At 42.8% G+C, this 18,925-nt stretch overlaps 1 protein-coding gene and 1 pseudogene across 3 annotated transcripts in view; one reads left to right on the forward strand and one right to left on the reverse strand.

Moving 5' to 3' along the window:
* The window catches only part of HRH1 (histamine receptor H1), a 113,226-nt gene that overhangs the window by 80,180 nt on the left and 14,121 nt on the right, over positions 1 to 18,925 (forward strand). The gene's annotated exons all lie outside the window — the stretch shown is intronic.
* LOC117083255 lies at positions 3,857 to 5,399 on the reverse strand (annotated as a pseudogene). Its single transcript, XR_004437016.1, has one exon. The product of XR_004437016.1 is annotated as a mitochondrial intermembrane space import and assembly protein 40-like (transcript).

An 18,925-nucleotide genomic window follows, 5' to 3' on the forward strand; every position in this document is an offset into this window, starting at 1 on the left:
AGCCTTCTTCACAATATCTGACTAGAATTAAATCACACTGTTTTACTGTCATTTTATTTATGCCTATGGAAAGTTCTATAGATAACAAAAAAAGATAACTGGTTTTTCATATGTGGTAGTGAAATAAACTTCAGCAAAGAAGTGGATCCATTTAAATTATATATAAAGTAAATGGTGGTATAGGAAAGACAGATCAGCAAAAATGATAATGGGAATAAGTAACTGAAGGAGAGAAATGTGGATTTAGAAAGATTGCTTGCAGTTGACACGGGTAGGGACTACAGGGGGTGAAATTGGAAGCGGGCTGGCCAGTTAGGGGGCTGTTGCAGTATCCCTGGTGAGAGCAAACTTGAGCTTAGATCAAGGCAGCCTCCAAAGGATAAACAAAAGGAGTAGGCGGCTGGCCTCCAGAAGGCCAGTGACAGACAGGAGACACCAGAGCATGTTCTAGGGAGGTGACACTGACTGAAGTCCACTGGGTAGGTTCAGGGGCAGATGAGAGAGACCAAGTCCCAGGGCCTGACCTCAGGTCTAAGGCAGTGAAAGTACTGGGCATGAAGACAAGATTTTTAAATTCCATTATTGGCCTTGGGTGCCAAGATGAGCTCATACACAGGAATCAAGGAGCAGGAGGCAGCTTGCTGCTGGATCCTAAACCTGGCTGGGCACCACATTCACCAGGGGAGCTATTAAAAAACACCTAAACCTTAGTTTAGACATTGACTGGAATTGCCTATGCCTTGGGGGAATGGCCAGCAGCCCCTGTGGGGAACAGTTCAAGTCAGCCTTTTCCTGCTTCCACTATAGCATGGAGGAGATCAAGGGGTCAGACTGTGTAGACCGGTTCCGGGCCATGCAGGAATGCATGCAGAAATACCCAGACATCTATCCCCAAGAGTCATCGGCGCCAGTCCAGACCTACTGGATCCTACTGAATCGACTTAGCCGGATCCCAGTGTACGATATATTTCACAGTTGCTCTGATAATTCTTATGAACCCAACCTGGATGGAACCACAGTGTAAAAACCCTTACTACTCAAAGTGAGGTTCGTGGGCCAACAGCATGGGCATCACCTCGGAGCTTGTTGATGCAGAATCTCTGGCCCTACCTCAGACCTCCTGAACCATTTTAACGAGACTGTCAGAAAATGTATTTGCATTTGAAGGTTTAGGAAGCACTGTCCTAGACCAGTGGTTTTTTTTTAATCCTGGCTGCACACTGGATCACCTGGGGACCTTCAAACCATAGTGGCTGGGAGTCTGGGAGTGCGGCCAACGTATCAGTAAGAGTTTTTTTACAGTAAGCCTTTTAGGAACACTCAGTTGTAGGAAATAACATAGAGCAATCCTGCATACACTTTACTCAATTTCCTCCAGTGGCAGCATATTGCAAAACTGTAGTAAAATATCACAACCGCCATTGACGTAAAGACAATCAAGTACAGAAGAGTTCCATCACCAACGTTGCCTTTCTATAGCCACATCCCCTTTCCTTCTCACCTCCCCCATCCCTAACCCCTGGCAACCACTAATCCATTCTCCATTTCTATAATTGTGTCATTTCAGGAATGTTATATAAATGTCATACGGTTAGTAACCTTTTGGGACTGCTTTCACTTCACATAATTCTCTGGAGACTCATCCAAGTTGTTGGGAATAGCACTAGTGCATTCCTTTTTACTATTGTGTAGTATTCCACAGTTGGTTTCTCATTCACCTATCAAAGGGTATCTGGTTGTTTCCAGTGTTGAGCTATTATGAATAAAGCTGCTATAAGCATTCGTGTTCAGGTTTTTTGTAGCTAAATAAGTTTTAGTTTCTTTGGGATAAATGTCCAGGAGTGCAATTACTCAAGTTTATGGTAGTTACATGTTTAGTATTTTAAGAAACCGCCATACTCTTCCAGAATGGTTGTATCATTTTACATTCCCACCAGAAATATATGAGTGATACAGTTTCTCTGCAGTCTTCATCAGCATTTGGTGTTGCCACTCTCTTTCATTTTAGCCATTCTGATGGCTGTGCAGTGATATCTCATTGTGGTTTTGATTTGTACTTTTCTGATGGCTAGTAATATTGAACATCTTTTCACAGGTGGATGGGCCATCTGTATCATCTATTTGATGATGAAATGTTTCTTCATGTCATTTGCCCATTTTCTCATTGGATTGTCTGCTTTTTACTGTTGAGTTTTGAGAGCTCTTTATATATTCTATATACTAGTCTTTTGTAAGATATGTGGCTGGCAAATATTTTCTCCTTGTCTTTTTATCCTCTTAACAAGGTCTTTCACAGAACAAAATTTTTCCTTTTGATGGAGTCCAATTTATTGTTTTTTCTTTTTGTGGATCATGTTTTTAGTCACAAGTCTAAGAACTTTTAGCTTAGCTGTGGATCCTGAAGATTTCTTCTAATGTGTTTTTCTACAAGTTTTGTAGTTTTACATTTTACATTTAATGGTCTGTGGAGAATTTTGAGTTAATTTTTTGGTCTGTGGAGCATTTTGAGTTAATTTTTTGTTTGTTTTTTAGACGGACTCTCGCTCTGTCAGCAGGCTGGAGTGAAGAGGTGCGATCTTCGCTCACTGCAATCCCTGCCTCCCGGGTTCAAAAGATTCTATATTTTTAGTAGAGACAGGGTTTCACCATGTTGGCCAGGATGGTCTCAATCCCTTGACCTCATGATCTGCCTGCCTCGGCCTCCCAGAGTGCTAGGATTACAGGCATGAGCCACCACCGTGCCCAGCCTGAGTTAACTTTTTTATAAGACATGAGGTTTAGGTTGTTGTTCAGTTTTTGCCTATGACGTCCAATTGTGCCAGCACCATTTGTTGAAAATGCTTTAATTTTGCGCCTTTGTCAAAAATCACCTGAGAATATTTGTGTGGTTCTATTTCTATTTCTTGACTCTCTGTTCTATTCTACTAATTTATGTGTCTACTCCTTTGCCAATACCACAAAGTCTTGATTAGTGTAGCTATTAATGTATAGTAGTTTTGAAATTGGGTAGGTCGATTTCTCCCATTTTATTCTCTTTTTCTCAAAATTATTTGAGTTGTTCTAGTTTCTTCACTTTTCCCTATACATTTTAGAAGAGTCTTGTCTATATCTGTAAGACATCTTGCTGATATTTTGATAGGAATTGAATTAAATCTGTATATTAATTTGGGAAGAATTGACATATTTACTCTGTTGAGACTTGCGATCCATAAACACTCTCCATTTATTTACATCTTTGATTTATTTCATCAGCATGTTGTAGTTTTCAGCACACAGTCCTGTACAAGTTCATCTGAGAATGTGTTGTTTTCCTTTTTTTCCTTGTAGATATTTTTACTGAGTAGAAGATTCTGGGCTGACAGTTCTTTTCTTACAGCATCTGAAAAATATAATGCCATTTTCCTGTCTCTATGTTTTCTGTGAGAAATCTGCTATCATTCCCATTATGGTAAGGTGTTTTTCTCTGACACTTTCAACATTTTTTGTCTTTCATTTTCAGGAGCTTAATTATTATGTGTTTTGGTGTATATTTGGGGGGCTTATCCTGTTTGGTTAACAGCTTCTTGATTCTGTAGAGTTAGGTCTCTTGCCAAATTTGGGACGTTTTCAGCCATTATCTCTCAAAGCACATTATCATTGCCACCCTTTTTCTCATCTCCTTCTGGGACTATGATTATATGAATGTTAGATCTTTTGTTATAGTCCCACAGGACCCTGGAGTTCTGTTTGTTTGTTTATTTATTTGTTAGTCTGTTTTCCCTCTGATGTTCAGATTTGGGAATTTCTATTGTTTTATCTTCCAGTTTACTGATTCTTTCCTCTATTCCTGCCCTCTTTAAGCCCATCAATTGGGTTCTTTTTTTTTTCAGGTAGAAATCATGTTTCCTTTTAATTGAATATTTAATTCACAATGTTCCCTCTCTTGCTGCTGCTCTGGTAATAATTAGGTCCCCACCTCTCAAGAACATTGCACCTGGCCAGACTGAGAGCCAGTGTGAACATGGGCCCCAAACCAGGGCTTTCGGAATAACAAGGAACAGCCAAGCCAGTCTCTCCCTTCACTTAGAAAGGGACTGTGAATGCGAGGGTCCAAATCTTCACCGTCCAAACACAGAAAACCAGGAGCTCCACACCAACATGGAAACCAAAATGTATCAGGAATGAAGTGCAGTACCCAGTCACATACTCAAGGTCAAGATGGGTTTGCAGAAATCGTATCTGACCATCTGGCCTCTGCTAGTAGATATGGCCCCACCCCAGCATTTTTAAGAGAAGATGTTTTTGTTTCTATTACTTGTATTATTTCCCCAAGGGGTACAAAATCTACTAAAAGGAATATAATGAATCAGAATAAATCAGCTCACTCACAAGAAACCTTCCTGGGTAGCGGTTTTTAGTTGCTGAGCTTATTCAGCACATGATTTCAAAGTGGCAAAATTCAGGGCAATCTGAGAAGAGGATTCAAAAGTGGCAGCTACAGGTTTGGGTAGGACACACATACATACAACCCCCATTTTTTTTCAGTGTGTATGTCAAGAGGTCAAGACCCCTGATCATCAAAATAAGTTATTTTGTGTATTACAGTGCACAGGACAACAGAGGGAAAGACACTTTCTTGGAAGGTGACGACAAGGCCTTTTGCAAAAGGTCCACTCGAAAAGGACTGGAGCCCAGTGCCTTGTGGCCTTCATTAACTTGACCCCTCCTCTTCTTTGGTTGCAGTGGCCTCAGTGGGAGCTGTTTCTTCTGCTTGTTCTGCTGGCTGCTTCTCCCTTTCCTCTTCCTCATCCTCATCCTGTTAGGGATAGAGGTCTGGGTATTTCTGCATGCATTCCTGCATGGCCTGGAACCGGTCTACACAGTCTGACCCCTTGATCTCCTCCATGCTATAGTGGAAGCAGGAAAAGGCTGACTTGAACTGTTCCCCACAGGGGCCGCTGGCCATTCGCCCAAGGCATGGGCAGTTCCAGTTAATGTCTCCATTGGCAGTATCTATCCATGCTCCTCGTATGGATCATTGGGTTCATCAGCCACCGATTCTGCATTGCTTGAAGTTTCATGGTCTTCTTTGGTTACAAATATGATTTGATCATTCCCATCCTGCCAGCAGTAGGACATGGCTGCAGCCCAGCCCTGAGACCTTGCAGAAGCGGCAGCAGCTGCAGCTTCATGCCATGACCTCTCTCTCCTCAGGCAGGGCGGGCACCTCTGGGTTCTTATTTCAACTATTATTTCCATTCTAAATTTCCATTGGTTCTTCTTTATATTTTCTATTTCTTTGCTGATACTTTTTTTTTTAATTTGTCTCAAGTGTGTTCACATTTGCATGTTGAAGCATTTTTATGATGATTACTTTAAATGTTTTGTCAGATAATTCTAACACTTCTGTCGTCATGGTATCTATTAATTGCTTTATTTATTCATTTTTTAATTTATCTTTATTTTTATTTTATTTATTTATTTTTTAAAGACAGAGTCTTGCTCTGTTTCCCAGGCTGGAATAGAGTGGCATGATCATAGCTCACTGCAGCCTCAAACTCCTGGTTTAAGCAATCCTGCTGCCTCAGCCTCCCAAGTAGCGGGGACTGCAGATGCATATCACCATGCCTGGTTAATTTTTTAAAAAATTTTTGTATAGATGGGGTCTTGGTATGTTCCCCAGATTGCTCTCAAATTCCTGGGCTGAAGGGATTCTCCTGCCTCAGCCTTCCAAAGTATGATTGCTTTTTTTCTTTCTTTGAGATGGAGTCTCATTCTGTCGCCCAGGCTGGAGTGCAGTTGTGCAATCTCGGCTCACTGCAAGCTCTGCCTCCCAGGTTCACACCATTCGTGAGCCACCGTGCCCGGATAGTATGATTGCTTTTTAAAAATCCTATTTGGGCCAGGTGTGGTGGCTCACGCCTGTAATCCCAGCATTGTGGGAGGCTGAGGCAGGCAGATCAGGAGGTCAGGAGATCGAGACCATCCTGGCTAACACGGTGAAACCCCATCTTTACTAAAAATGCAAAAAATTAGCCAGCCATGGTGGCATGCACCTGTAGTCCCAGCTACTTGGGAGGCTGAGGCAGGAGAATGGCTTGAACCCGGGAGGCAGAGGTTGCAGTGAGCCGAGATCACACCACTGCACTCCAGCCTGGGCGACAGAGTGAGACTCTGTCTCACAAAAAAAAAAAAAAATCCTATTTGAATTCCCTTCTCATTTTTTGATGTGAAGAATGATTTTCAATTGAAATACGGAAATTTTAGGTATTATGAGACCTAGGATCATATTTAAATCTCCTGATTTATCTGGTTTTGACTGACACTGCCGTAGCAGGGGAAGCCGGAGGACACAAGGGGAGAGTGTGCTGCCTCATTACTTCCAGGTGAAGGTAGATGTCCTGGCTCCCCACTTAGCTTCTCTTAACACCTGAAGGGTGTGGGTTCCTCATTATTGCTGAGCAGATATGGGAGCTCCATCTCCCCACTAGGCCACTGAAGATAAGTCCCCAGCTGGGAGGGATGAGAGTGCCTCCTCACTGCTCCCCATGCACCCCTACTGACACCGTGGGAGTGGGTGCAGGGCTTGTCACCACCTGACAGGATGCAAGTCCCAGCTCCCTGCTAGGAATGGCGGGGACACCACCCCAGCAGGGAGAGCTGAGTCACTTCATTACAGCTTGACAAGGGTGCAAGTCTTGGCTTCCCTCCCTCCTTCGCCTCATCTGGCTAGGACAGGAATGGGGCACAGTGGTTTTCTATGGTGTTTGGCTGAAATAGAGCAGGTGTTGTGTAAAAGTTTTCTATTTTGCTAGGCAGCCCCTTTCCCAGTCCTTTGGCTAGACACAGCAGGCTTTTGTTTTGCCTGTGCCGATTGCCATTTCTGAGCTGCCAGCTTCTTCAGCTTAAACTCTCTGATGTATGTGGCCAAACAAAAGCCCGGGGAACTCATCACAGTGTCATTCATTGAGTCCCAATGTTCCTCACTGCTTTGCCTTTGCCTCTCCACCTGTCAGAGTCTTCTTGTATTTGCTTTAAATGTAACATCCAGAGTTTTGGTTGTACTTAGCAGAATAGAGAAAAGTGCCTCTACTCATTCTTCCTGAAAGAAGACATCTCAATATGTTTTAAAAGCTTTTGACACAGTGGCTCACGCCTGTAATCCCAGCACTTTGGGAGACTGAGGCAAGTGGATCATTTGAGGTCAGGAGTTTGAGACCAGCCTGACCACTATGGTAAAACCCCATCTCTACTAAAAACATAAAAATTAGCCAGATGTGGTGGCAGGCGCCTGTAATCCCAGCAACCTGGGAGACTGAGGCAGGAGAATCACTTGAACCTGGGAGGCAGAGTTTGCAGTGAGCTGAGATCATGCCATTGCACTCCAGTCTGGGTGAGAGAGCGAGACTCCGTCTCAAAAAAAAAAAAAAAAAAAAAAAAACAAAACTCTGCATGAGAATAGGAACTGTGTTCATCCCTTGGCTATCATAATATTTGTACCTGGCAAGAATATTCATCAGTGAAGATTTTGTGGGTGGTCTGACGGAAGGGAGAATGAATGGATAAATAGATGAATGAATAAATGAATCATCTGTGAATATCAGAATAGAACTAGGAACCAGATCGAGTCACACTCATCTATGCCCTATATATAAATAACTTCTATATATAAATAACCCATATGTATAAATAGCCTGGCCCCAGAACCAGCAAGAGGGCTTGACCAGCAGGTGGTGCTAAAGAGCCCCAGGTGTGGGATGAGGTGGCAGCTGCAGGCAGGTGTCCTTCAGGTCACTTGACTGAAAGAGACGAAAGTTACAGGAACTCCTAATCACCTGGGAGCTCTCTCTTATAAATGCCGCATCTGCCTCTCTTTTGCTCCTGCCAGCTCTTTTATTTAGTTCAATATCGTCAATCACTTTTTTCTTCCTCAAGAAGAGAACAGCCTGAATAACTTTGGTCTTTGAAAGTATATTGCTCAGAGTTTAGTCTTCAAGGATTCGGAGCAAAATGAAAACATTATTCATCATGTCCTGAAATGATACTTGTGTGTGTGCTGGGTTTGGTAGTGTAATTACCGTGTCCTTGTCTCATGTTAGCGCGGATATCCATATTTTCAAATTCCTTGGAATCTTTATTCAAAGCGTTTGTTTATTTTCCTGTTTTCACTGTGAAAAAGAGGATGATGTATTCACTATATCCCTTTCTCATGCTAGCACGGATGTCCATGTTTTCAATTCCCTGGAATCTTTATTCAAAGTGTTTATTTATTTTATTCTCTTCACAATGAAAAAGAGGATGGGGTAGGGGAATATGTGAAGTTCACTGGAAGGTCTTAGCAGATGGGTGCCACTTGGGCCTTTAAGTGAAACTTGCTCTTCAGTCACTCTGGAATCTCTTAGTGCAGGCACCAAGCCCTAAAAGCTACAGAAGCCTCTGTTTTCACATCATTAAAATGGGGGGCAGAATTATTTTGGTGAGATCGCCAGCACGATGAGGATTAAATGACGCAATATGGAAAATCTCCCAGCCTGATGCAATCATGAAAATATTACTTTTCTTTTTCTTCTTATTTTTGAGACAGAGTCTCACTCTGTCGCCCAGGCTGGAGTTCAGTGGCATGATCTCGGCTCACTGCAACCTCTGCCTCTCAGGTTTAAGCAATTCTCCTGCCTCAGCCTCCTGAGTAGTTGGGATTACAGGCATGTGCCACCATGCCCAGCTTTTTTTTTTTTTTTTTGTATTTTTAGTAGAGACGGAGTTTCACCATATTAGCCAGGGTGGTTTCAAACTGCTTACCTTGTGATCTGCCCGTCTCGGCCTCCCAAAGTGCTGGGATTATAGGCGTGAGCCACCGCGCCCAGCCTCTCTCTTGCTTTTTGAGGTTAGAAAGTAAGAGATAATTGAGCTGGGCTTTTAATGCTGCCTTTTTTTTTTTTTTTTTTTTCCATTTAGTGATAATATCCTTCAGCTTTCCTTTCCTGCACTTAGCTTTAAAAATTCCAGCCTCTCACACCATGGCTGGAGGTTGTGGGGAGTATACAAATAAACAACTTCAGTCTCTTAAACCAAATTATAAAATGAGGGAAGATCACAGACGTGTAGGAGGAAAGGGTTTGATGTAGCTCAGTCATTCCTCTCCTTCCACTTCCGATGACTAATTTAGAAGTTACGCATAACATCTCACTGCCCCTTTTACAAGAAACCATGAGATCTATTTTATCTAAATCTCGGTTCTGGTTAAAGCAGTTCTTCTGCTAAGCAACTAGTTTGTTTTCATTTAAATGATACTGAGAATCTTATAACTGATCCTGTTTCCCAACACTGGTGCAGTGAAATGGATTTTAAAAACAGACAGATCTGGAACCCAAAGCAGCCTCTTTCTTAATCCACTGAAAAAATTTTAAAACAACTTGATTGAGGTGTAATTTTCCTATCATAAAATTCACCCATTCTAAGTGAATCATATAATTCAGTTATCATATATTCAGTTAGTAAATTTACAGAATTGTATAATCATCATCAGAATCCAATTTTAGAACATTTCTGTCTTTTCCAAAAGATCCCTTCCTGTTCCCCCCTCCAGGCAACCACTAATTTATTCTCTGTCTCTATAAATTTGCCTGTTCTGGACATTTCATATAAATTGAATCATTCAATATGTTGCCTTTTGTGTCTGACTTCATTCACCTACCATGATGTTTTTCCAGTTCCTCCATGTTGTAGCTTGGAATAGTACTGTTTCTTTCTAATGACAAATAGACCACATTTTAATCAAAATCCATTCACCAGTTGATGAACATTTGGGTTTTTTCCACTTTTTGGTTGTTATGAATAATGCTATGACTATCTGCATACAAGTGTTTCTGTGGTCACATGATCAGTTCTCTTGGGTATATATCTAGGTGTGGAATCAATCACTGAGTCATATGGTAACCATGTTTAACCATTTGAAGAACTGTCAGACTGCTTTTCACATTAGCTACACCATTTCACATTTCCACCAGCAGTGTTTGAGAGTTCTTATTTCTCCACATCTTCACCACCACTTGTTATTGTCCTTCTTTTTAAATTATAGTCATCCTAGTATATGTGAAGTGGTATATCACTGTGGTTTTGATTTTTCATTTCCCTAATGACTAATGATGTTGAACATCCTTTCATGTGCTTTTGAGCCATTCCTAGATCTTGTTTGGTGAAATGTCTATATAAATCCTTTGCCTATTTATAAATTGGGTTATTTATCTTCTTGTGATTGAGTTGGAAGAGTTCTTTATATATTTTGGATATATCAGATATATGATATATCATATATATGACCTATAAATATTTTCTTCCATTCCATAGCTTTTCATTTTCTTAGTGGTACCTCTTGAAACCCAAAAGTTTTTCATCTTGATGAAGTCCAATTTAGCAGTTTTTAAAAATTCCTTATGCCTTTGGTGCTGTATCTAAGAAATCTTTGCCTAACTCAAGGTCACAAAAATTTAGCTTTTACATTTAGGACTATCATCAATTATGAGCTAATTTTTGTGTATGATATGAGGGAAAGGTCTAAATTCATCCTTCTGCTGGTAGATCTCGGTTGTTCCAGCATATGAATTAATTGCATTTTGTCTGCTGCCTTCTTCTATCCCCTCCTCTATTTTAGCATTCCCAGACGTGAGCAACACTCCCCCTCCTGCCCCCAGTGGCAGCCCCCCACCCCCCACTTACCCCCACTTATAAAATCTGGAGTTTTTGCATGAAATCTTTTAGTTTTTAAATGTTGTCAATTATTCAATTGTTTCATTTGTCTTCTTGATACATCAGATATATATCAGATATATGAGACCAACAGATTGTCTTGATGGCACAACTCCAATCCCAGAGTTCCAGAAGAGAGGACTGGGCTGACTGGTCTGTTCTGGGTCAGAGGACAACTTCTGGTTCAATCACGTGTGCCCAGGGGTCAGGGTTACATAGTATAATTATGGCTGCCAGAGCCCACCCTAGGTGAAATGATGGTTCTCAGAGAGGAGGCTTGACTTGAGCTGGGCAAATACCCCAAAAGGTGTCCACTCCTGGGTCATTATCTCATATTCAGCATTCTGCATGCCCTATGAACCAGCTTGAGGTTTCTACCTGGGGGCTTGCAAAATTTTTTTTTTTTTTTTACCCTGTGTAGTGTTCAAGAAGACAAATGAAATATTTCAACTGAATAATTGACAGCATTTAAAAACTAAAATATTTCATGTAAAAACCCCAGATTTTGAGTTTCCTTTTAAAAACAGGCAGATCTGAGTCTGCAGCAGTTGGTGGCACGTGAGTGGCAGCTGCCCCTTCAAGCAGAGAACAGGCTCTCTAGGTTGCCTCGGTCCCTACCACTCCCTCTTGCTCCACACACAGTCCTCTGTTCTTAGTAGCTTTTCTTCTCTGACTCTGTAGACTCTTTGCATGTGTACCTTCACCCCTGGAAAACCCACTGGGGCCTCTGCCTGCCCACAAGGTCATCTGCCTCTTGCATCTTACCCAGAGGCTGACTCTTAAGCCAGAACTCCTCTAGATTCTAAGTCAGTCAGGTTCCTGTAATACTAGGCCCATAATGGCATTTTGCTATTTGCAGTCTGCTCTATTCATCACAACCAGTGGCATTGATAAGCCTGGGTGTTTCATGGAAATTATGGCCTGGCCAGACTTAATGAGACTATGCAGTACTGGAGCACCTTCATGCATGACACCTCTTTCTCAGAATTAGATCAAAGAAATTAATGTTCTGACTGACTTGACTAGAATAACCAGCCCACAAATGAGGAAGAGGATAGAGCAGTTTGGACCGGGGAGTAGCAGGTGAGGCAGTTTAGAATGAATCAAGAAAAGAATCCCAAACTCTCACTTTGTACTAGAGAAAATAAAAGATGTGCTAAGCATGTGGAAAACATTTATTTTTATTTTTTATTGAAGAAATCTATTTTATTTTGTATTTTTCAAAATGAATGCAGTTAGCTCTTATTTTCCCTATTATAAAATGAAGACAATCTCATTGTTGAAATCCTGAGAAACACCAAATATAATAAATATCATCCAGTACCCAGAGAAAACCATGGTTGATGTAACAAAGATTCACCCTGGATAGAAGCCTGTTAGTTAACAGAATTAACTTTGTCCTGTGCAAACAAAGCACGTCTTCTATAAATGTAATTTCATCATAAGCATTTTCCCATTTCATTGCTGGTGCTCCGTAATTATTATCAATGTCCCCATGATATTCTATTCTGTAGCTACTGAGAGGTGAAGCCAGCTGTACTTCCTGGGTGGAGTGGGGACTTGGAGAAGTTTTCTGTCTTACCAGAGGATTGTAAAATGCACCAATCAACACTGCTCTGTAGCTAGCAAGGAGATTGTAAAATGCACCAATCAGCGCTTTCTGAAACGCACCAATCGGCAGGAGTCTAAAAGTAGCCAATAGCAGGGAGGACTGAAAAAAGGGCACTCTGATAGGACAAAAATGGAACATGGGCGGGGACAAATAAGGGAATAAAAGCGGGCCACCGCAGCCGATCAGGGGGAATCTGCTTGGGTCCAGTTCTCGGCTGTGGAAGAGTTCTTTTGCTCTTAACAATAAATCTTGCTGCTGCTGTTGCTGCTGCTGCTGCTGCTGCTGCTTTGGGTCCATGCCATCTTTAAGAGCTGTAACAGTTGGCTGGCGCGGTGGCTCATGCCTGTAATCCCAGCACTTGGGAGGCGGAGGCAGGCAGGTCAGGAGATCAAAACCATCCGGGCTAACATGGTGAAAACCTGTCTCTACTAAAAATACAGAAAATTAGCTGGCCGTGGTAACGGGTGCCTGTAGGTACCTGTAGTCACAGATACTCAGGGAGGCTGAGTCAGGAGAATGGCGTGAACATGGAAAGCGGAGCTTGCAGTAGCCGAGACTGCGACACTGCACTCCAGTCTGGGCAAAAGAGCAAGTCAGTCGCCCAAAAAAAAAAAAAAAAAAAAAAAAGCAGTAGCACTCACCGTGAAGGTCCGCGGCTCCATTCTTGAAGTCAGCTGGACCAAGCATTTAGTTCCCAAATGCCAGCTCATTTCCCTTCATTTCCTGTCGTAAGTAACGTTGCAGTGAGCATCTTTGTGCATACATCTTTACGCGTTAGATTACCATGAGATGAATTTCTAACTATAAAGTGGTCAGGGAAAAGTAGAAAAGTGGGACCCAAAAGTATGGAACAGTATTCGTCAATGGGATAAATCCTACTTCAAACTTCTGTAAGTCGGAACTTCCTTTTGAAAATTGTGCCTACACTTTCTGCACTTAGTACATCTACGCTGGCTTCTGCTGCTCTGTATTGGTTTGGGTCTCTCTGTTTTTTGTTTTTTGTTTTTTTGAGGTGGAGTCTCGCTCTGTAACCAGGCTGAAGTACAGTGGCATGATCTCGGCTCACTGCAACCTCTGCCTCCGGGATTCACGCGATTCTCCTACCTCAGCCTCCCCAGTAGGTGAGACTACAGGTGCATGCCACCATGCCTGGCTAATTTTTGTATTTTTAGTAGAGACAGGATTTTGCTATGTTGGCCAGGCTGGTCTCGAACTCCTGACGTCAGGCAATCCACCTGCCTTGGCCTCCCAAAGTGCTGGGATTACAGGTGTGAGCCACTGCGTCCGACCCCGGGTCTCATTTTTTAGGGCTTATCCAGTAAACCTCTGTTGAGCACCTGTCATGTGCCAGACTGGTGCCAGGCTTAGGAGAAATGATGGCAAGCGAAAATGCAGGGTCCCTGCTGTCAGCGAGGGACACGTCCCCATGGTATTGCACTTCAGAGGCAGAAATAGTGGACATCCCCCATGGCCTGGAGTTGCTCCGCATTTAGTTGGAAGAGAATCAGCTGAAGAATGATAATCCCACAAAAAAAGTTGATATAAGAAGGGCATGTTAGAAGTTGAGGATACCAAGAGAAAGGAAGAAGTAAGAGTTTGAAGGCAAAAGAATGTTCTAGGCAGGGGAATGGCATCAACGTGTAAAGGAGCTTACTTACACCTTGGTCCTGACGTGTACTTCCAGACTCGTCATTCTGTGCTCCAGGAACTTCCAATGACTCCTCCCAATTCCTCAAACTCAGTTGTGTACTTTGGTTCTTTCTTCTACTGAGCCTTAAATACCTCTTTCTTCCTGCTGGCGAACTTCCACCCATCCTTCAGAGCCTAGCTTGCCTATCACTTCTTCTCTGATGTCGTTTCTGACATCCTCATGCTGCCTTGAGAGAGGCAGTTCTTCCCTCTGCTTCCAGTTACCTGCTTTGATCTTACCTCAGTCACCATATTTGTCCCAGCTGCATTCTAGGATTTTTAATTTAATTGTTTTGATGCTGTTTATCTTGTGTATTTCTTCGCATGCTAATTTACCAACTCCTGGAAGTCAGGGATAGTATTTCAATTAGGATTTGATTTGGCTGTATGTGATAGAAAACACTAGCTAACAATGGCTTCCATGAAATAGACGTGAGGTCCAGAGGTGGGCAGTCCTAGTTGATATGGCAGCCCCATGATCATCAGGGACCTCAAGTCTGTCCCGATGGCCGCTTCACTTTCCTAATTGTGTGACTTTTCCTTATGGTCCCCAAGATGGCTGCTTAAGTACTACTCATCATATCCACATTCCAGCCAGCTAGAAGAATGAAAGGCCAAAGAAAAGTACACACCTTTATTTTAAGGCTGTTTTCTGGAAGTTGCAAACAACACTTGTATTTACATCCCATTGGAATTTAGTTACATGGTCACACCCAGCTACAAAGGAGTCTGGGAAATGTAGTTTCTATTCCAGGCAGTTGTATACTCAGCTGAGAAGCAGAGTTCTAGTCTTAGACATGAGAGGAGACTATTATTAGCAGCTTCCACCACAGTGAAAAACTAGGAAAGGTCAAGGATGAGTCCTCTAATCCTGAATGGGGCCAGGTACAGGATGGTGGTGCTCACCAAGAAATGGAAGAAAACATAAGCACTGCTATTGAGCACCTTATGTATGCCAGACACTGTAGTAGGTGCTTTGTCTAAAACCAACGTTGCTAAGTTTTATTTAGGTAAATAATTGCATTGACCTTGAGAAAGTTTGGAGTATTCCTAATTTGGAATCAGATCCAGGTTGCCTCCTCTTGCATGCTTCCCATGTTGGGGAGCTTACTGTCTTTCTCAAGGTAACTTGTTGCATTGTTGGATAACATCTATTTTTAGAAAGTTCTGCCTTACTTTGAGCTGAAAGCTGCACTCTTTGATTGGCAATGGAGTGGAGTAGTTCAGGGTGCATGTTCTTCACAGTTAGATCAGTGATTCTAACCCCCAGGGGATACCTGGCAGTGTCTGGTAACATTTTGGGTTGTCATGACTGGGGACTCGTAGCTACTGGCATCAAGTGAGTGGAGGCTAGGGATAATGCTAAATAAATGTCATCACCCAGTGCACAGGACAGCTTCCCACAATGAAGAGTCATGCAGCCCAAATGTCAATGGCAGGACCAAGGTTAAGAAACCCTGAGTTAGGGCCAGGTGCGGTGGCTCATGCCTGTAATCCCAGCACTTTGGGAGATGGAGGCAGGCGGATCACTTGCGGCCTGGAGTTTGAGACCAGCCTGGCCAACATAGCAAAACCCCGTCTCTACTAAAAATATGAAAATTAGCCGGGTATAGTGGTGCACACCTGTAGTCCCAGGCACTCAAGAGGCCAAGGCAGGGGAATCACTTGAACCCAGGAGGCAGAGGTTACAGTGAGCCAAGATCATGCCACTGCACTCCAGTCTAGGTGACAGAATGAGACTTCATCTAAAAAAAAAATAAAGAAACCCTGAGTTACATAGACCTAGGTTCAAATCTTAATTTAGCAACCACTTCTCAGCTGTGTGACCTTGAGTAAGCTGCTTCACCTCCTGAGCTTGAGCTGACCGTTTCCTCCTCTCCACCTTGGGGATCATCAGATATTCCTCTTGGGCCTGTGGGCATTTAGTAACTGATGTGTGAGAAGCGCCAGCCCTGGAGCTTGGCTCCTTACTGTTTCAGCTTTCTCGTTGGTGGCACAGGATGTGCAAGGAACACTGGGTTGTTTGCTGGCACATGGACCTGTTGGGATTAGATTGTAATCACTCTAGTAAAAGCCTCTCCCCATCTAATGGTTTCAGAATGGAGTCATCGCCCTAATTCAAAAATGATGGTTTGCTTGTACACTTTTAGAGAAGAAGGGTCCATTTCTGCTTTTCACCAATTAATCGCAGCACTTTCCCACTCTGCTGTCTCAATTGATCCTCCCAATGGCCCAGGCAGGAAGGCTTACTATTCTCCCTACTTTAAAGGTGAAAAAACACCCCAAGCTGTTTACTCAAGGTGCACACGCTCACACACACACACACACTTACACACACTCACATATACATATCCACTCACACTCATACACACTCATACACATACACTCATGTGCTCAAAAACCACATACACACCTACACACATACACTCACATTCACGCTTACACTGACACATACACACACAGACTCTCGCACACAGTCACAGACATTCACACACACACACATGCACATATACATTCACAGCCACTCACACAGCCCAGTGAGCAGCAGAGCAGAGAGCATGCGTGAGGACTCAGCTCCTGCCTCCAGAGCTCTCTCTAGGCTGCTACTCTGAGGACACAGAGCTAGGGAGGACCTATGGGTGACCAACTTCCTTGCAGACAAACCCTCATCTCACGTGGTTCCTCTAGCTTTTATTCTCTCTGCCCAGAGCACACCCTCTGTCCAGCACTGTTTCCATAGGCATGGTTTTATCCTCAGAGAGGGCACCTCAGACCCAGCGGGGTCTCCTGAGTGGCATGCAGTGACATGGGATCCATGTCCCCAAGTATCTCCCACACTCTTGGCCAGATTATCTGACTTTTCTTTGGAATTTATGCAAGGAAAACCTCAGGGACCAGATTTTTCAAAATGCAGGTCCCTGAGGGAGGGAAAAGCACCTTACATTAGTCATCTCACTGACCAGAACTATCCATTCAAGCTATTTTTTTATTCATTTCACAGTACATTGCAGACATTGTTAGATTTCACCCCTAAATGTTTAAAGTGCTACAGTAATTTTTCGTTCAGTGATGTCAATTCTGTCATAACTTTTCTTCCTTTAAAGAAAAAGGAAAAATACATATTTTTTTAAAAATAAAAATAAATCATGGCTGGGCACAGTGACTCACACATCTGTAATCCCAGCACTTTGGGAGGCTTAGGAGGGCAGATGGCTTGAGCCCAGGAGTTTGAGACCAGCCTGGGCAATACAGTGAGACCTTCAGTCTACAGAAAATACAAAAAATTAGCCAGGCATGGTGGTGCGTGCCTGTGGTCCCCCCCAGCTACTCAGGAGGCTGAGGTGGGAGGATTGCTTGAATCATTTTCTGTCAAATACAATTGTTAGGTGATAAATAGTGTGTACATAATTTTTAAAAAATGTTTTCTTGGATGGGTGCAGTGGCTCACACCTGTAATCCTAGTACTTTGGGAGGCTGAGGCAGGTGGATCACTGAGGTCAGGAGTTCGAGACCAGCCTAACCAATATGGTGAAACCCCGTCTCTACTAAAAATACGAAATTAGCCAGGTGTGGTGGTGCATGCCTGTAATCCCAGCTACTTGGGAGGCCGAGGCAGGAGAATTGCTTGAACCCAGGAGGCAGAGTGTTAGAAACAAGTGCCTGGCGCTGCAAAGAAAAACAGCATGTAGGCAGAAAGTTCCTCAGCAAGGCAAATTTACTTCTGCAGAAGGGTGCAGCTTGTGCCACTGACGATTGCAAGAGCACATTGAGCAGGGTAGGGCAGGGGTTTTTATCCCTGATTCAGTTCCTAGCACTGCTGTGTCCTTTCCCTGTTGGCTGGGGTTAGACCTCACAATCTAAGCTAACTTGATTGGCTAAGGTTTAAAATCGAATAGGGTCTATTAGGCAGGAAAGAAGAGGGACTGTCTGTTACTAGGTGGGAAGGCATATCTGGACTTGTCTGGGCATGGCAAAGGCGGGAAGGTTGTTTACAGAACAGGTAACTAGGAGACAAGGAAGTACAAGGAAATTGGTCTTAAGAAACAAAGAACAGGGAACTAAAGCTTTTTGAAGAGGAATTTATTATCTCTGACAATTTCCCCCTCTTGATTTTATAGTTTTTCCTCTTCAAAATGCCTATGCATGTCTAGGCTCTGTTGTTCTTCTTGGGCATCAAGAAGGGAGAGTTTATCTGAAGAAGGTGGGGGTGAATTAAGGGAGGTTTTTGTGAGTGCTGTTTCTATAAGTCTTTGCACTAAACCACGAATATAGGGTACGATACAGCATCCTACAAGAATGAGCACATGTATAACGATTATAAGGGAGGTGAATATTGAGGTCATAATTCCTTTCCATTTGTAAGGCTTTTGTTTTTGTTCCATTGGGGCGGTGTTATTAGGAATAAAAGTACAACATTGGACTCCAATCATGACACAAATCCTGCCTTTTTCAGCTAATATCATGTCAAGGGCTATTCTGTTTTCGCAAGCCATTTGGCTGGTAGGGCCTAATTGTTCAGCTATTCCTTTAATTGCAACTCTAGTAAAATTAACAAAGCGTTGTTGATTATAATAGATATAATTTATTCAAGCTACATTCTTATTTACAGTTGACCACCAGAACAACATAAATTTGAATCCTGCAGCTGTTTGATTTTGGGCTTTGAATTCATCTGGTACCCCTCGTGGTACTCCGATAGCATCTATAATAGCATGAGGATCAAAGGATCCATGAGGGACATCTTTCTTTTTATGATATTCTGTCTTCAGCTTTCTTGGTCAATGAAATGCCAAGGTGAAAGGGATAGCCAACTGAATTAGAGCACAAGTGCTGCTCCAGGTACTTGGCAGAGTACCCAGCAATAGTCCTCCACAATACCACCACACATCTGCTCAGGAA

Source organism: Trachypithecus francoisi, unplaced genomic scaffold (genome assembly GCF_009764315.1).
Source record: "Trachypithecus francoisi isolate TF-2019V2 unplaced genomic scaffold, Tfra_2.0 Lachesis_group0, whole genome shotgun sequence".
Classification (NCBI taxonomy): domain Eukaryota; kingdom Metazoa; phylum Chordata; class Mammalia; order Primates; family Cercopithecidae; genus Trachypithecus; species Trachypithecus francoisi.